We start from the raw sequence: 18,966 nt of genomic DNA, 5'->3' as shown, positions 1-18,966 counted from the left end.
AAGATGAGGATGATGGTCCCTGGCTGTGCATTTTTCTTAGGCCGTCCACCAGCGCTGAGATGGCAACTCCATGAGAGGAGATAGATTGTAGCTTATCTGGCTGTGGTTCCCCCAGGGAAAGACGCCGTGGAGATCCCACAGATTGCGCTCCCCAATGCGCCTGTCCAGGATGCATGAGTGCCGGCAAATGGATCTCTGACGAGCGCCGTGACGTCATCACACTTCCGCTCTGTCTCTGCTGGAGAGCGGAAGCCGGCTCGGCGTTCCTCGTGGTGTCCTCTGGCGGCCATTTTGTTGTGGTTTGGCAAGGGTCTCCTGTTGCCTCCAGCGGCGGCCATTTTTCCGTAGCCTGACCCGGAATGTCATGCAGTGGGGGAGCAGCCTGACGGGCAGACACCTCTGAGGCCGGCGGCAAGACAGCACGACTCCGCAAGGTATAAGGTGTAGAAAAAGTCAAACTCCTTCTTTGCTCAGTCCTGCTTCTGGTTCCCGCACTCAGCAGATCCTGGCGGAAATTTCTGCTTTAAAGAACAGAGTCCACAGATCTGAAGAAAAGATTGCTGAGATCACTAGGGAATACAACAAAAAGGTGGATGTCTCTGAAGCCCATACCACAGAAATCTCCTGGCTGAAACTTAAATCCACAGACCTGGAGGATAGGAGCAGACAAAATAATCTAAAACTGAGAGGTATACCAGAGCAAATTATCACTACTGAACTTAAATCTTATATTCAAAAGCTGGTCAAAATGGTACTACCGAATATTACAGAGGTGGAAATAACGATCGACAGGGTCCATCGGGTTCCAAAGCCCTCATTTCTGGCAGATTTAATCCCCAGAGACGTTCTTGCACGCTTTCTATTTTATCAGACCAAGGAAGATTTTATGCTGGCAGTCAGGAAATTGGGCTCCCTTCCAGAGGCTTATGCGCATATTCAGTTATACTCAGGGGCGTTCCTAGGGTCCTTTGAGATCGGGGGCACAAGGTGGGGGGTGTATGCAGCGCGCGCCGCGGCAAAAAATTGGTGTGGCCATACAGTGAGTGGGCGTGGCCATGGATGGGGCCAAATTTACATGAACTTAGCAGCGTTGTAAGCTACAGATAACGGGCCTGCCCATCAAAATATTGGATGGAGCCCCATGTCTTTTATTTAGATAATTTACAATCAGTATAGGCATAGATCAGATCAAAGATGTATACGCACATACAATTTTGATTGATCAATCACTGACCAATTTTACCACCCTCACGCAGCAAGGGGGCCAACAGACAATGAATTTTATGAACAAAGATAAAATTGGCTAATCAAAATTGTATGGGCTTGATTCACAAAGCTGTGCAAACTGTTTAGCACGGGTGTGGTAAACAGTTAGCACGTGAAGTGCCGTTCGCGGACTTTTGCGCGTGGATTCGCACGATTGCGGACTTTTGCCCGCGCAATTTGCCCGAATTGCCGCAAATTGCGCACGCAAAAGTCTGCGATCTCACGAATCGCAGCACTTTGCGCTCGCAAAAGTCCGCGAACGGCACTTCACGCGCTAACTGTTTAGCACACCCGTGCTAAACAGTTTGCACGGCTTTGTGAATCAAGCCCTATGTGTGTACCAGGCTTTACAGCTAATATTGTACATACTGAAAGTAGCAGGGATCTGCACACACCGCAGCTAGTTTACTATCAGTACAGGCACAGAGTAACAGCTTATACTGTACATACTGGAGGTAGCAGAGATCAGCACACACTGCCGCTAGTTTACTATCACTATGGGCACAGAGTAACAGCTTATACTGTACGTACTAGAGGTAGCAGAGATTAGCACACACTGCAGCTAGTTTACTATCATGACAGGAACAGAGTAACAGCATACACTACACATACTGGAGGGAGCAGTGATCAGACCACACTTCTGCTTGTTTACAGAGTAAAAGCTTACACTTTACATACTAAAGGTTGCAGGGATCAGCCCACACTTTGGCGAGTTCACACTCAGTACACGCACACAAACACAGGACAGGGTACAGAAAAATGTGCACAAACAGAGGATAGGGGACACAAACAGGACAGGGTACAGACACACACACACACACACACACACACACACACACACACACACACACACACACACACACTCACTCACACAGGGCAGGTACAGAGAGATACAAACACAGGATGGTGCACAGACAGACACGCATACATGCACACACACACACACACTGGGCAGGCACAGAGAGATACAAACACAGGATGGTGCACAGACAGACACGCATACACACGCACGCACGCACGCACACACACACACACACACACACTGGGCAGGCACAGAGAGATACAAACACAGGATGGTGCACAGACAGACACGCATACGCACGCACGCACGCACGCACACACACACACACACACACACACACTAGGCAGGCACAGAGAGAGATACAAACACAGAATAGTGCACAGACAGACATGCATGCGTGCGCACGCGCACGCACGCACGCACACACACACACACACACAGATCCAAACACAGGATAAGGCACAGAGACAGACAGATACACACACACACACACAGAGAAAGGAACACACACACATGGGGACAGATGGAGGCACACAGCACACATGCAAAGTTTCCATACTACAAACACACTCTCTCTCTCAGCACAACACACGGTAGAGAAGGGAGGGGGAGGGCCGAGGGAGAGGGGAGAGAGAGACACTAGAAAGGAAACAAGCCAGACTGAAAGCCAGCCAGAGTATATTACCTCCCCCGACATGCTGACTAGCTCCTGCATGCTCCGTGTCCCTGGCTGGATCTGCCTGTCAGTCTGCTCTGTGTCCTTCTCCTCTGACAGTCTTCAGCGTGCTCCACTCCACGATCCTCCTCAGGCTTCAGTGTGTGATGGCTGGGAAATGCAGGTGCAGCCGCCCACTGATTCAGCTCTCCTCGGGAAACTTGCTGCTGCTGCTGCTTCTCTTCATCAGGCCCAGGAACTTCAGGAAGACCGCGCTCCATTCAAAATGGCTGGGAGGCGGAGCTTCAGTGTGGCCAATCTTGGAGGTGACAGGGAGAAGGGGTGGAGCAGCTGGGTTGGTACTATGCTGTGCTGGCCAATGCTGCAAGGGGAGCAGAGAGCGGCATAGCAACAGACGGGGACTGAAGTGCCCCACATCAGGTGACAGAGGTTCGTGGCACAGTGGGCGGAGATCCGTAGCACATGCTTTGGATCTTTAGCCCTAGCGACGCCTCTGGTTATACTCAGATCTGTCTACAGCTACTCTTCAACTCCGGAAAGAACTGCAACCTTTCACTAAAGCATTACGCAATCTACAGATTCAGTATTAATGGGGTTTCAAAAAAAAAAATGATTTTTTTTTCATTTCAAAATAAAAGTTATGTGGTATCCTCATCAGAAACAGGATGGAAACTGTTTAAACAGCTGCAGATACAAATACCAGAAGATCAGCGCCGACCCCCCTATGATTCCAAAATTTTCAAAAATCTCTCCGGAATGGCAAGCTCAAAACAAGCGTTGAGCGAAAGGTCATGCAATGCTGTCCCTCTCTACAGTCTTTTTTCTTCCAAAAATTCTTTGTTTGGATATAATAATTTAAGGGTATACCCTTCTGTCCTCACCTATGAGCAGCTTATGAACAGTAGCCGCACACTCTACTTCAACTGCATGTCTTTGTAGTGCTGTATTAGTATTATTGTTATGATGTTTTATATTATTTGCCTTATCTATGTGATTCTCTATCTTGTTAATTACAGGTCTAACCAAAATACTTTTCATGAGAATACAAGTATTTTTGATCATTTATGGTATTCCATGTTAGGGGAAGATCCTTTGGCATTATATAAGGTCTTATTAGATAAGCATGGATTATGTACACAATGTCCCTAAAGTTAACAACTTACAATGTGAGGGGTCTAAATTCCCCAATTAGGAGACAACTATTTTGGAAGGAGGTAATATCTTATTCTTCCCAAATAGTTATGGCTCAGGAAACCCACTTGATAGCAAAAGATAAACACCTGTGTAACAATCCACTTTATCCTATCATATTTCATAGCACTTTTACTAAAAACTAAAGGGGAGTGTTACCGGCGTTCCATCATGAGTTAAAAATTTACCTAATAACAGTCGAAATTGATACTCTAGGTCGTTGCATCATACTTGTAGGCCAAATAAATGAACGAGTAACCACTTTGGTTAACCTGTATAGCCCAACTCAGGACAAAATACTTTTCTGCAGAAGCTCCTTAACTGAGTGGCGACTATAAAACAAGGTCTTTTTATTGCTGGGGAGAGACTTCAATGCAGTGATATCTGCCTTAGACTCCTCATCTCAGAGCTTCAGTGCTCTCATTAGTATAGATAAGCAATTAAAATGGAATGATCTATTTGATCCCTGGAGGATACTACACGGAACAGAAAAAGATTACTCTCATTTCTCTCAGGTCCTTAAAACACATTCTCGAATTGACTTTTTTCTGTCAGATAAGATTATGCTCCAGGAGGTGATCTCCTCTAACATAGGTATCAGAACTAGATCAGATCATGCTCCTGTCCATATTTGTATCAAAGACGGTCCTCCCCAAAAGAAACCGTTCTTTTGGAAATAAAACAACTCTTTTTTAACAGATAAGTCATTCACTGACAATGTAAAGAAAGACGTTAAGGAATTATTTGAAATAAATCAGACTCCAGGCAGTGATCCTGCCTCTGTATGGTCGGCTTATAAAGCTTTTCTTCTAGGTCTCTTAATTAAATGTGGAGCCTTTATTAAAAAGCAAAGAAAAAAGCGACACAGTGAATTTATTAACCTAATCCAAGATAAAGAGAAGTTGTTAAAGAGGTCTACAACTTTGGAGCTAGAAAAAGAACTCTTTTCGCTTGGGGAAGAACTACGACTTATCTCTATACACCAATACTATTACATGCTACAAAAAGCCAATTTAATTTTTTATTCCCAAAGCAACAAAGCAAGCAAACTACTACCCAGAATGTTACAAAAGAAAAGAATGAAGTTCAGAATGCATAACATGGTTCATCCAATATCTAAAAACCAGATAACTAACCCCAAAGATATTGCAGACCTCTTCAGTGATTATTACGCTCATCTGTATAATATCAAAAAATGACCCCTTAACAATTCACAACAATTAACAACGGAAGAATCCATAAATAATTATTTTAACTCCATAAACCTACCTAGAGTCTCGAATTCCCAATTAGAAATCCTAAATAGTCCCGTTACAGATGCAGAGATTTTAAAAACCATAAAATTACTAAAACGTAATAAGGCACCTGGACCAGACGGGTTCAGCAACGGATACCTACTTACCTTTGCAGAAACATTAGTGCATAATTTGACAATGTTATTTAATGCCTTTTTAGAGGGGAAACCAATACCCACCAAATATTTAGAGGCATTTATTACTGTGATCCCTAAGCCGGACAAGGATCACACCTCCCCAGCCAATTTTAGGCCCATTTCTCTGCTGAATGCAGACACTAAATTATATGCAAAGTTGCTAGCAAATCGTATGATGCAAATAACCCCTTCTCTTCTGAACTATGACCAGGTTGGTTTCGCAAGGGTGTGCCAAGCAAATGATGGTACGAGACAAATGCTGGACCTGCTCAGACATGCGGAGCTTTGTCGAATGCCTTCGGTTCTCTTAACCTTAGACGCGAAAAAGCATTCAACAGAGTTCACTGGCATTTCTTAAAACATGCACTTATAAAATGTGGGTTCTGCGGTTCCATTATCTCAGCTATCATGGCTCTATACTCGACACACCTGCAGCAAGAGTCAATGCGGCAGGATTTATATACAAATCCTTCAGCATCTCAAACGAAACACGTCAGGGGTGTCCCCTTTCCTCTATAATTTTCATATTGATAATGGAAACGATTGCGCAAAAAATTTGTTCTAACCATAATATAAAGGGAGTACAAATGAGGAATACTCATCACATTATCAATTTGTTCGCTGATGATGTAGCACTGTTTCTAACTAACCCCGTTGACTCCTTAAAGCACGTACTAGTAGAACTTACCATGTTCTCTAAAGATTCCTTCTATAAGCTCAACCAGCATAAGTCTCTTATGCAAGGACTAAATTTACCTCCCCCTGTGAAATCACTCATTTAAGAAAAAAAAAATTCCTTTCCCTGGGCTGAACACGAGGTCCCATACTTGGGAAATAAATTGACCAAATCCTCTAAGAATTTGTTTTACTATAACTACTTACTTACTTAAAACTTACTTCTGTAAAAAAGGAATGTGCTGATATGACCAAGTCTTGGCTTTCCTGGTCTGGCCGAGTGTCTGCATTTAAAATGTTCATCCTACCAAAAATGTTGTATGTATTTCAAACAGTTAATATCCCCCTATGAAAATCATTTATATTGGACCTAAAAAGGTGTGTCTCCAATTTTATTTGGCAGGGAAAAAAATAAGAGTCCCTTTCTTTTAAAGTAATGATATTACAAAAAAAAAAACAAGGGGGTATGGGCCTTCCCTGTCTAGAATCCTATTATTACGCTGCTAATTTAGACATGATCAAACATTGATGGGACCCCCTTTCCCAGAAACCATGGGTACACTTAGAATCAGCTCTCTTTGGCACTAATCCACGCATAATATTAATGAGTAAGATGTTAAATGCTAAGATTCCCTCCTCCCAGTTTCCAACAATCCAATCGACTCTTCTTGCTTGGGAGCATTTTCTTAAATTTCCTCCAGATGACTCTCACACACAATGCCCCATCTTCACATTATCAGTGTTACAACAATTTACCCCTCAGCTCAATCTTCGTCCTTGGTATAACGCGCAAATTACTTCCTTGAATGCTTTATTTGAGGGCTTGATGATCAAGTCCTTCGCTGACCTCCAAAAACAATTCCAGATTCCAAATTCTCAATTATTCACATATCATAGAATATTTCATCTGATCAAAACTCATCCAATAACGCTTCCTCAATTATCATCTCAGATACTCACTCGATTTTGTACTGTACCTGCCCGCCTGTTACTGATCCTAGCCTGTCTGACCACTCTATTCACCAGTGAGCCCTTGTCACTGGTGAGGTGCTCTTTAATAGTGCCCACTAGCTCCTCTGGTGAGGTTTAGCCAAACTGGATAGTGTAATGGTTAAGGGCTCTTCCTCTGACACAGGAGACCTGGGTTCAAATCTCGGCTCTGCCTGTTCAGTAAGCCAGCACCTTCAGGAAGGAGTTTCTTGGGCAAGTCTCCTTGACACTGCTACTGCCTACTGAGTGCGCTCTAGTGGCTGCCTCACAAGCGCTTTGAGTCTGACAGGAGAAAGGCGCTATACAAATACTGCTATTATTATTAATAATATTATTATTATTCAGTTACTGTGTACCAATAGTGCCCACCAGCTCCTCTGGTGAGGTCTAGTTAAGCTACTCAGTTACTGTTGCACCAAGCACTATACACCTTGCTGTTCTGCTAGCTATACTTGCATTATTGGTGATTCTGCAGATCACCACATAATCAGGTATAGCATCTGTATTATCTGTAATTCTGCAGATTACACATAATCAGACGTCTGTGTCGCTACACCAATCATTACAGTATCTAACAGCTGGTGCATAATGCGTGCTAATACACGCATACACTTACCCCTCACTGAAATGAGCCAACACCCAGCCCTCCTGCGCATTCACTATTAGAAGTGAAGACGCCCACCAAGTCACATGGGGTAGCTTCCCCAGGACACGGTGACATCATTCGGGAAGTGTTAACTATCCAATCATACAGCTCGGGGAGGTATATACTAGAGACTAAGCATTGCTATAGCAACATTGGCTCTGTGTACTGAAAAAATGCATTAAACACAATCACCTTCAAACATATCTATGCAGCGCTCCCATGTTGAAAACATACAGATCCCTCAGGATCTTTTAAAGGGAGACACTGCCAAATATCATCAGGTGTGTCAATACATATTTGCACCGCAAGGAAACAAAGATTAAACATACCCCTATCAGTTGACCACAGCTCAACCCCAAGAAATGCAAAAAGAGAATAATGTAAGGTAAAGCAGCTTCAAATGACAATAGCATAAATAATCCTCTATAGCAATTGACATACATATACCATTAGATACAAATTCTCAGTTCATATTCCCGATTGAGTCCACCTGTTCCCAAGGTCCCCAGCTTCCGCATCCAAAAGGCCTCTCTTTTCAAGAGTGCCTTCTCTTTATCATCCCTCCAATTTGCGGGCACCCCATCTATGGCCATGACGCTCAATTGCAACACATTCAGCATGCGGAAATGCTTAAAACAGCTGACTTTACCGAACACTCGGCAAAGTCAGCATTCATAAAGGCTCTTTCCGCATGAAAAAATGACACTACCGAGCAGAGTGATAAATCGCCGCCTTGTGCTGTGATTATCGGAACAAATGTAGCAAAATGTTAATTCATGAAGATCACCGCATGCGGTGTGAGGTCGGGAAGTACCGCTCACTCTGATGTGGCGATAACAATGTAAGTGAATGGAGACACACAGACCTCCCAGGCAGCTGCAGCAGAGAGGAACATGGAGAAATGTATCAACTTGCCAGCTTCCGTGTCTCCGCAAGCCTACCGCCTGCCTAGTTTGGGGAATCTCTGCACTGCTACCGCACATGGATACTTTTTTATGAATGCCCACCCAGAAGTCTAAAACACCGGCAGCGGTGTTTTCCCGCATTGATTCCCCTTACCGACAGCTCCTTTATGAATGATAGCCATTATGTCCATGTGTTTTAAAGTGCTCAGTGATTGTCCACTGATGTCACCAACCCTAATAGCAGATTTGTGTGAACAAATCTTGTCCTTCAGCCGTTGAGTAGTCATCCCCACATATAATAGGCCACAGGGACATTTTAACAGATACACAACATATGATGAGTCACATGTATAGAAGTCACAGACCACAAAAGGGGTACCCATTGTCGGATGGGTAAATGTATTACCCTTGATCACACTGTTGCACATATGGCAGCTTAGACAGGGCTCCACCACCAGTACGTGTACCAACCTTCTGGGCTGTCCTTTTGTGAAACAACTTGTCACGAACAGTGGGGGGTCTCTTGAATTACATCAGAGGTAGATAACGGAACTCAGAAACCTGTGGAAGTCCATCACTTAAAATTCTCCAATGTTTATGTACTATGAGCCATATGCAATTAACTTTTTCACCAGAGCTTTCTCCTAGGTGATATTTTCACAACTCAAAATAAAAGGCATTTTAAATAGCCAGCAAGCAATCCAGTACTCAAAATAATTTTTACAGTTATTGTTCCAGCGATCACCGATCCCAAATTACATCTCCCTACGAGTTGTGATGACTCAGAGGGGTAATAGTATTTTATGCAACTGGGGATTTGAGTGGCAGCAGAGTGAGCCATCATTTGGCTCACCCTGCGCCCCCTGCTCACTGGCAGCATACATATACCATTACCTATGCTTCTTAGTCCCCATATGGTTACCCATACGTAGGTTGCACTGCTGCTTGTTTGAAGTTTTGCTTAAAGGGAACCTGAACTGAGTAGAATTATTTTAAATAAACACATGGGGTAACTTCAAATGAACATTACATACTTACCTTGCCATCAGTTCCTCTCAGAAGCTCACCATTTTCTTCTTACAGTGATCCCTTCCAGTTTTGACAACATTTTGTCAGATCTGAAATATATCAGTTGCTGTCAGTTATAGCTGAGAGGACAACTGATGTGCCAGGTAATGCCCATGTTTCCCTATTGCTCAAGTGAGCGATGTTACAGTTTAACAGTGTGCTGACCAACAAGCTGTTATGGGGTAATAGTCATTTTCAAAATGGAGGACAGAGAATTCCATTGATCACAGTGGACAAACAGGACGCAGGAGAGGAGAAAGAGATTGAGGAGTAGACTACATGGGAGGTAAGTATGACTTGTGTATGTTTATTTTGACTTTTAATTTTAAGTTCAGGTTTTCTTTAAATACATTACCATTACCATGTTTTGTATTAGAAGAACACCAATATTCCAGAAAGAGGATCTCCAATCTCCACTTCTCTGTACTGACCTGATGAAACAGTCCAGAGCCATGAAACATGTTGACTTATTGTAATTGAATATTATTGAAACAATTGCCGAGTTGACTTCATGAATGTAGTTCGGCGCTTGCCTTAAATTTTAAATGGATTTTAATTGTTTTATATATTACTGGGCACCTCCTGCTCCCATGATGCTGTAGCTTTACAATATACTCCTCTCCATTCCTGTTGCTGTTCTACTCTCTGTCTTCACACCATTCTGGATTATGCATATTATCATCTACCATCTCTCCCTTCTCCTCCGAATCTTCCTCCGCCTCCGAATCTTCATCACCAAACTCAATGATACAGAAACCACAAGGACTTGGTAAGTGCAAGTTATGCTTTCAGTCTCATCCTTTTGTTGATCCTCACTTCTCCTTTCCCTTGCCCTCTTAAGTCAATTCCTTCTGATCTGCTTAACAAAAGGCATGTTGTGTTTAGATATTGAGATTAGTACTTCTCATTTCTGATGTGCCGGGGTTGGAGATATGGCAGTGGGCGCAAGTGGTGCAAGGCCTTATGACCATTTTAAAGAGGCAATCTAGCTTCTTCTGAGTGCACTCAATCTCAGAAGAAGCTAGGATCACCTCCATGAAATGGAGCACATCAGAAATGATAAATACTACTCTTGCACAGCATTGTTTCATGCATTGACCCATGGTAATGTATGCATCTGCACTTTAAAGAAAACCTGAACTGAAAATTAAAAGTCATAATAAACATACACAGGCCATACGTACCTGCAGTGGAGTCTACTCCTCAATCTCTTTCTCCTCTCCCGCATCCTGTTTGTCCACTGGGATCAAGGGAATTCTCCATCCTCCATTTTGAAAATGGCCATCACCCCATAACAGCTTTCTGGTCAGCACACTGTTAAACTGTAACATCGCCCAGTTGAGCCATAGGGAAACATGGACATTACCGGCCACATCAGTTGTCCTCTCAGCTATAACTGACAGCAACTGATATATAACTGACAGCAACTGATATATTTCAGTTCTGACAAAATGTTGTCAGAACTGGAAGGGATCATTGTCAGAAGAAATTGGTGAAAATGGTGAGCTTCTGAGAGGAACTGATGGCAAGGTAACTATTTAATGTTCATTTGAAGTTACCTCATGTGTTTATTTTAAATAATTTTACTCAGTACAGGTTCCCTTTAACAAAACTTGATCAAAATGTGTAGTGCCAGTCCTCCTTCTCTCCATTGTGTGAATTAAAACTGTCTTTATTGTGCTGTGCACATGAAGTTTTGAAAAATTCAGTTATTAGAGTTGCACCCTAAACATGGTATTAACAATAGCTGCCATTGTAGAGGGAGGAGGTGGGGTGTAATTGGGGGCTAGGGGGATAAAGCCCTTTGTCAATGAGAGTGGTGGCATGCATTACTTTCATCCAGGAGAGCACCACATTCTCAGCATTCTGGAATCCACAGGAAGATAGTGTACTGCACAGTAGCTGCAGTAAAACCTGAGAACGTATCACTACGCTGAATGAAGGTAATATATGCCGCTGTTGCTGCTCTGTTCTCCTTGCCACATAGTGGGAGGAGGGCACTATTGTATTGCACTCTTGGGGGGGTTGGAGGGGGTTAAACAGGAAGGCGTGGCCAGCGAACGTTTGCTGTGATGCCCACCAGGATCACGGTATGCCCCTGACTCTAAAACGCGAGACAAAGATATTGGCCCTTATCCAATTCACTTTTTCCTCCTAGGTTTTCTTTCTGGAGATATTTTTCTATCTTATCTAAAAAAAAAATAACTTTTCAGCACTTAACAATTAAAAAAACAAAAATAAATAGCATTCATTTTGAGTACTTTCTTGCATGGAGGAAGAATTTATTGCTAATGTTTGAAAATATCTCCTTGGTGAAAAGAATAGTTAACAGAATATGGGCCTTGTTTGCTTTTGTTATTGAATTCAGCTCATTCTACACAGGGGCATAACTAGACTTAAAGAGACTCTGAAGTGTGAATAAATCTCGCTTCAGAGCTCATAGTTAGCAGGGGCACGTGTGCCCCTGCTAAACCGCCGCAATAGCGACGCTAAACGGGGGTCCCTTGACCCCCAAACCCCCCACTGCGACACTTGGTCGCAGACTTGGTTGCTCCTGGAGGCAGGGCTAACGGCTGCAACCCTGCCTCCAGTCGCATCTGTCAGCGGCGCATCGCCGCCTCTCCCCCGCCCCTCTCAGTGAAGGAAGACTGAGAGGGGCGGGGGAGAGGCGGAGATACGCGCTGACAGATGCGCGTGGGGCAGGGCTGCGGCGGTTAGCCCTGCCCCAACCAGGAAGCGCTCCCCCGCATTACGGAGGGGATTTGGGGGATCAGGGACCCCGTTAAGCCGTGGGATAGCGTCGGTTTAGCAGGGGCACACGTGCCCCTGCTATCTATGAGGTCTGAAGCGAGATTTATTCTCGCTTCAGACTCTCTTTAACAAGGCCCCTCTGCAAAAATGATGGCATGAGGCCCATTTGGTCCCTGAACCCCATGCAGGTCACGTGATTGTGAGCCGGCAAATGGCAGCAGAGAGTGATCTATAGAAAAAACACGCTGGAGGGCGCTGCCCAAATTCGTATATGGGTCGGAATTATTCAAAAGGAAAAATGTCCTATTGCAATAAAAATGGAAGAACTGCTGCCTCCTGCTGCAACCACCAGGGTGGGGTTATCCCCTTCCCCCACCTGGGAAAAGGACAAAATTTACAATCTAGTAGGTGGTGCGCTGGATATAATACAAGAATTTTTTGTGTTTTCAATAAAAGCGTTTTATTACAAACAATGTTACAACCAATGATTTATGCACCTCATACATATACTCAGTCTCAAACATACAAACATACACTCATACATAGAGCTTGCTGGTTCCCCTGTAAAATATATATATATATATTAAGTGGTGATCACAAAAACAATTACTGTTAGTAATAGGTGAAGACCAAAAAAATATAATAATAAAATGTATGGTAAAATCTCATAAGATATGGCAAGGGACTGTCACATTTCTTGTAGGCATCAAATGATGCTAGGATAATGGGGAACGCTAAACAACGTTGCCAGAGATCGCTGAGGGTATTGCTCCTTAGAACCATAGAACCATAGAGAGTGATCTGTTGTTAAGCAGCATCTAGAAGCAGGAAAAAATTACACATGCTCCTGCACACAGTTTTTGTGAGCAAACAGGGAGGTTTTTTGCTAATTGGCTGAACTTGCGGTTTAGGAGAAGAAGAAGGAGGGGCCCCAAAGCCTCTGGCCTTCCCTGCAATGGCAGGGGTTGCAGGGGTGATTGCTATGCCCATGATTCTGCTTATTGCTTGGCAGGGAACAGACTGACCAGTGATAATAATAAGGAACTCTTGAAAGCAGCTAATTCTACATCAGTAGCCCCCGTAGGCATGTGTCTATCATGCCTGTCAAATCCTGTCCAAAAAATTATCCTGCTTGAAATGGAAATGCTATCTACTCACCTTCAGCAATGCACAGAATTCAATAGCATTTCACAAGTACACAAATGTAGAAGGCTATTAGCCTATTACATCTTAGTCTGGGTCAAGCACCCTTTGAAGGTAACATGCCTCACAGATAACCTGTCCCTTTAAGCAGTTTGCATTTTTTTCTCAATATGCAAGTTCACCAAGTCACAGAAAAAAGATCTTCCTCGGGTCCTTTTGCCAGATAAACATACATTGATGTCTTCAAGACAAACCAACAGATATTCATAGCTGTAGCTGATCATGCAGACCTCTGGAATGTACATAGGATATTTTACAGTCCAAGCAGCATTTGAATGAACAGGAATAGACCTATAAGTGTGACACAAGCAAACTCTTGATGCAATATTTTATTAGCCCCATTGATGTGCCAATAACCACTGACATAGACCAAAGAAGTAAAGGACTGGGTATTTTCATGAGCAACAAATAGTTCTTTGATCTGGGCAGAAGTTAAGCAAACCATATATTAATCACCTTAAACTCTAGGGTAGTAAACACAGACATTCAACTTCATCTTTTTATTTTAAATTAGAACTACTGTATAATTTGGGCAACCACATACTTCTGATCTCATGACTCCACCCAACATTTGATTCACCATTTTTTAGTTCCTTGAAAAAAAACGGCATAATTTGATGATATTTTTCCATTTTTAAATTTGGCAATCATGTTCCACACAGTTTGGACCATGGTTTTAACATGATAACGCTACACTTTTCAAGAACCTTCCATGCTGAATATTCTTTTTAGTCTACTAGTATTTTGCTTATGTTCTATGTCACTTTCTTTCACCACCATGTTCATTGGCTAAATTAACCTAATGTATAATAATACTGTGATTGCAGTAAGTCACTTGTAATGAAGTACTGTACACACAGCTGACTCTGGGCTTTTTTGATTCATTTATCCTAGACTAAGTAACTTCTCAAAATATTGCCTTGCAGATTTGCACTTTTTCCTTGCTGCACATGTGTATGACATTCGACTCTATTATCAGGTGGGATTTAATTATGTTTCTGTTTTATCTTTGTGATACACAACTGATTAATTATACGAAGAATTGTATTCCGTTTATTTATTTGGTTCTATAAGTTCTTTATTTCAGAATACCACCTAGGAGATATTTTATATACATCTACCTCATCGAGGTGTCTACTGTGCGACAGATTTATTACAATCGTTAGTGTTACTTGGTGAATATTGATATGAAATGTGGGAGCTGATTATGATTTTTTAAGTGTTTTTGAAATATGAATTATTGATTGTATACAATGTTTTTTTTTTGTCTATGATTACTGTGATGTACTGGGGTTTTTAGCTCATTGGTAGAGTAGGTCAGCAGCATCAAAGGTCACAACATACCAGACAGTGAGCCTTCTTAGGGTTAAAACAAAACAATAGCACTTTGTCAGTCAAACAGCAACAAAAATACACCACACTAGATGTTCAGTAGGGTTGTAGTCACACAGAATACACAACCTTCTGTGTCTGTACCAACTGTAGCTCAGGCTTCTTGTCTTCTGCAGCCATGGCAGTCTTGGGCCGCTCACCTATCCAGGCTTCTCATGGTTTCTCGATACTTGAGTCCAACTCCATCCAGCACCTCACACAGCTTCTCTTGTTTCAGTAGGCCTGGCAGCCTCCCTGCTGCCAGACTCCCAGGACCCTCTTTGCTCCAACACACAGCCCACAGCATACTGTGTGATGCAGCTACATGTGCAAATCACACAGGTGAGACAGTTAACCCTCTGTCTGCCAGACTTAGGCCTGGACGTGGAGGAGTGGTGTGTAAGGCCCACCCTTCTCCCAATACATGCCAGTCCTGGATCCCATACAAATCTACAAGATAATGTTGTTGCTAACTTGCAACAACAGTCACTATCTAAGACTTTTCCATTCAAATCCAAATAAAAAACAAGCAAACGTACTGCCTCTGACCATCACATTACCAATAAAGATTTCTATATTGACTATCCAGTGGTGCTGTATATTTTGCTTTTTCTGGGGAGTAATGTACTTGCTACATGTTTAGGCTAACAGCCCACTAACGAGTGTTGGTGCTGATCCAACTCTTTTTCCCAATTATTATTAATATTATGCTTGTATTTATTTATAGAGCACCAACATATTCAGTAGCACTGTACAACGTGCAAAACATGGAACAATAGGGAGTATAGATACATGAGCAATTTAACATACCATGCAATCAGGACAACCAGTGACACAAAAACAGATACATACAACGTATGTGTAGTGTGAATAACATTGCCAATACTGATAGAAGTTCATTTGATAAATTACAGAGAAACAGGAAACAAAAATGGGAGGTCCCTGCCCTTGTGAGCTTACAGTCTAGATCAGGGGTCTCAAACTCGCGGCCCGCGGGCCATTTGCGGCCCTCGATACAATATTTTGTGGCCCTCGCCAGCAAAAGCTTCCTTATAGTTCGCTTCAGTGCTCCCAAGTAATCCGCCGCATCCCCGCCCCTAAACGAGGGCTGCAGAGCCCCCAAATCACCCGGGGGGCAATCCGCCGACACTTCCTGGAAGGGGCAGAGCTTTCACCTTCAGCTCTGCCCCTCCTGACGTCAATCGCCACCCGGTTCGCCGCCTCTCCCCGCCCCTCTCTGTGATGGAAGAGTGAGAGGGGCAGGCAGAGGCGGCGATGCGCCACGATTGACGTCAGGAGGGGCAGAGCTGAAGCTGAAAGCTCTGCCCCTTCCAGGAAATGCCGGCGGATTGCCCCTTGGGTGATTTGGGGGCTCTGCAGCCCTCGTTTTGCAGCGGGGACACAGCGAATTACTTGTAATGGGAGCACTGAAGCGAACTATAAAGTAGAATAGGCAAAATAGTTTGAAATCAAAATCAATGCAAGGGACGGTGGGGCGGGAGCTGCTGATTGTGAAATCCCGTATGCGGCCCAGCCTCATCCTGACTTTGCCTCCTGCGGTCCCCAGGTAAATTGAGTTTGAGACCCCTGGTCTAGATGGTAGTGGGTTCAGACTCCGGGGGAGTGGACAAATGGGTTAGCAGATGAGGCAGTGAGCTTTAAATTCTAGCTATAGCAAATTACAAGCTTGTGTAAATAGGTGTGTCTTAAGGGTACATTTGACAATTTCCAGGCTTGGAGCATGATGGATAGGCTTTGGGAGAGAGTTCCAAAGAAGAGGTGACACTCATGAGAAGTTTTACACATACCAGGGGCTTCATCCAGCCCCCTTCAGGCTGATCGGTCCATCGTCTTCTTTCCAAGCCACCTGGTTCTTCCGCCAAGTCATTGTACTTGTTGGCACCAGTTGGCGCAGGGGCAGTCTGACTGCACCCCCACCCCCCACTCTCTTGGTGATGGGAGTGCAATGGGGCGCATGCAGCCAGGCCACTCATGTGCTGTACATACTAACATGTGGAATTACCAGGCTGCTGAGCAGAGGATCCAGTCAGCGTGGGAGGGTGGTGAGGGACCGATCAGCCTGAAGGGGCTGAAGGAAGCCCCATGTATGACAAAACTTTTTTTTTCCTCATCTCAGGCTTCATATAAACTGTGGTACAAAAAGACAAAAGTTTAAAATCTACAACAGATACACAGAAAATATATTTCCACCTTGCCATGGATGTTACAGCTCATCATCAACACAAGGGGCAAGAAATGTATTCATGCAGCATTGGAAGTTGATCAAGCCTTGAAAGTTACCAATGTCTACTCTTAACTTACTTACAACCTCTGTCTGTATAAAAGTAGAGCTGAAGAACACTGTGGTGCCATACTCTCACGAAGGTTATATTGTACTGTAGAAAGCAGTGATTTGCTTTAAAAATGGTGAGAGAAGGATGTTAGCAATGGAAGAGAGAAATCATCATAACACTTTTAAAAAAGTAGATGCGGGTTCTAAGGCATTCTATTTATTACATGAAAACTCTTAATTAAAAATTCACTTACAAAAAGAGCTTTTGGGGTAATTGTGTGTAGCAATCAATAACAAAAAAGGACTTGCCCAACACGAGCAAGTGGCTGAAAAGAATGGTAAAGCTTAACTCAGGTCAAGGCATGAAGTTCTGGCATGTAGCCCTGCTACAAACTTTCCAGTCTCTCTGAACAGTTGGTCTGTATATGCTGACATGTTTCTGGGGTCTTCCCCCTTCAAACGTGAATCTTAAATGGAAAAAAACTAAAATACATTGTTAGAGGAAAGCCTCTGGATGCTCCAGAGGTTTCCTTAATTCTCCATAGCGCCCTCTTATTCTTCATGGCCTTATGTGTATGAGCACATTCACACTGGGGCTGATGTAAATCTAGAGCTCTCCTTATTATTGCAAGGGGACTTCCAGATTTCAGCATAAACCACCACTTGGTACTATCATTGTATGCATGGGGGTAGCTAACCAATCTTCCCTACCATAAAGTAGGCATGAACGGAACAAGGTTAGCCTTATAGATGACGTGGGTTTGTATTGATCAAGGGACAAAGCCCCATGCATGCCGGATTTTTTTTTTTAGGTTTTGCATTCATAGGGTCCCTGACTGGAATCCCCTGGGTAGTAACATGTCTGGTATTTAAGTTTTTTTTTTTATTTAAAAAAAAAAATGGTGTTACAAATGACATCTGGGGACATTTTATTGGTTGAGTCACCTGCAATGACATGTGGAAGTTTTCTGCCTGTAGAATGCTGTGGTGCCACTCGTTTCTGCTGAATAGTGCAATATTATTATTATTATTATTATTATTATTATTATTATTATTATTATTATCAATATAGCACTTTACATGGTACAAAACAAATAGTGGGGAACAGATACATGAGAGATTCAAAACTCTGTACAACTCAGGACATCCAGCAATACAAGTACAGACATTGCTGATGTGTGATATGAGACATCACCAATACTAGAGTAAGAAACTCTAGGAGGAGGTCCCAGCCCTTCAAAGCTTAGGATTCCATAAATTAGCATAAAAAATACTTACTGCACGAACTGACCGATTTTCTTCCTCCTGATTCGCCAGCATTATTTTTGCTTCACAATAACTCATGGTCTATCAGAAGGTACAAGAAAACGCTCACTAGGCACTTAGTCAATGCTGCCAGGTCATTAATAGCTAGACACTGGAAATCTGTGAACCCACCTACAATTGGAGAATGGCTTAGATTAACAGACCAAACGCAAAAGATGGAAGATCTTACAGCCACTCTACAGGATAGACATGAACAATATCGGAAAACCTGGTTTGGATGGTTTGAATTTCAAGAGACGCAACGCTACCGAGCACTTTTGATTAACTAACTGATAGATAACGTATATATATATATATTATGTTTGATGGGGGGCTACCTCTGTGATGTCTCTCTCCTGGCGAGAGGGGAGTACTGCTAATCTTATCTCTAT

The 18,966-nt window shown here is 43.0% G+C and overlaps 1 long non-coding RNA gene across 1 annotated transcript in view; it reads left to right on the top strand.

The window, feature by feature from the left end:
• The window catches only part of LOC137528426 (uncharacterized), a 170,460-nt gene extending 155,887 nt beyond the window's left edge, over nt 1–14,573 (top strand). The window contains exon 3 of the long non-coding RNA XR_011023389.1: nt 14,532–14,573. This is a non-coding gene — a long non-coding RNA (uncharacterized lncRNA). The remainder of the gene's footprint in view (nt 1–14,531) is intronic.
• The last annotated feature ends 4,393 nt before the right edge of the window (nt 14,574–18,966 follow it).

The sequence above is a fragment of the Hyperolius riggenbachi genome, chromosome 8 (assembly GCF_040937935.1).
Source record: "Hyperolius riggenbachi isolate aHypRig1 chromosome 8, aHypRig1.pri, whole genome shotgun sequence".
Classification (NCBI taxonomy): domain Eukaryota; kingdom Metazoa; phylum Chordata; class Amphibia; order Anura; family Hyperoliidae; genus Hyperolius; species Hyperolius riggenbachi.
Note: the sequence above shows the minus strand (reverse complement) of the source record. Positions and strands in the feature narration are given on the sequence as shown.